Here is a 741-nt window from a genome sequence, read left to right on the forward strand (position 1 = left end):
TTTCTGCTGTGCAGCAAAGTGATTTAGTTATATATATATACGCACATTCTTTTTTAAGACATTCTTTTCTATTATGGTTTACCATTGGATATTGAATATAGGGGCTTCCCAGGTGGCACTAGTAATAAAGAACCTGCCTGCCGATGCAGGAAACGTAAGAGACGTGGGTTCAGTCCCTGGGTTGGGAAGATCCCCTGGTGGAGCGCATGGCAACCCACTCCAGTATTCTTGCCTGGAGAATCCTATGGGCAGAGGAGCCTTTCTGGCTACAGTCCATGGGGTCACAAAGAGTCAGACACAACTGAAGTGATTTAGCACACACACACATTGAATATAGATCTCTGTGCTACAGTAGGGCTTTGTTGTTTATCCATTCTGTACGTATGAAAGCTTATATCTGTTACCCCCACTCCACCCCACCCTCCCCCGACTCCCCGCCCCCTTGGCAATCAGCAGTCTGCTGTCTATGTCCCTGATCCTGTTCCTGTTTCATATATAGGTTCATCTGTGTCATATTTTAGAATCCACATGAAAGTGATACCATGTGGTACTTGTCTTTCTCCTTCTGACTTACTTCATTCAGTATGATCGTCTGTAGTTGCATCCATGGTGCTACCAATGGCATTATTATGTTCATGAGACAGCATGGGCATTCCCAGGTGGTCCAGTGCTTAGAATTCTGTGCTTTCCCTGCCCTGGCCTGGGTTCAGTCTCTGGTCTGGGAACAAAAGATCCTATAAA

The sequence above is a fragment of the Bos grunniens genome, chromosome 5 (assembly GCF_055505025.1).
Source record: "Bos grunniens cultivar Pamir isolate PY7600 chromosome 5, Bosgru_T2T1.0, whole genome shotgun sequence".
Lineage (NCBI taxonomy): Eukaryota > Metazoa > Chordata > Mammalia > Artiodactyla > Bovidae > Bos > Bos grunniens.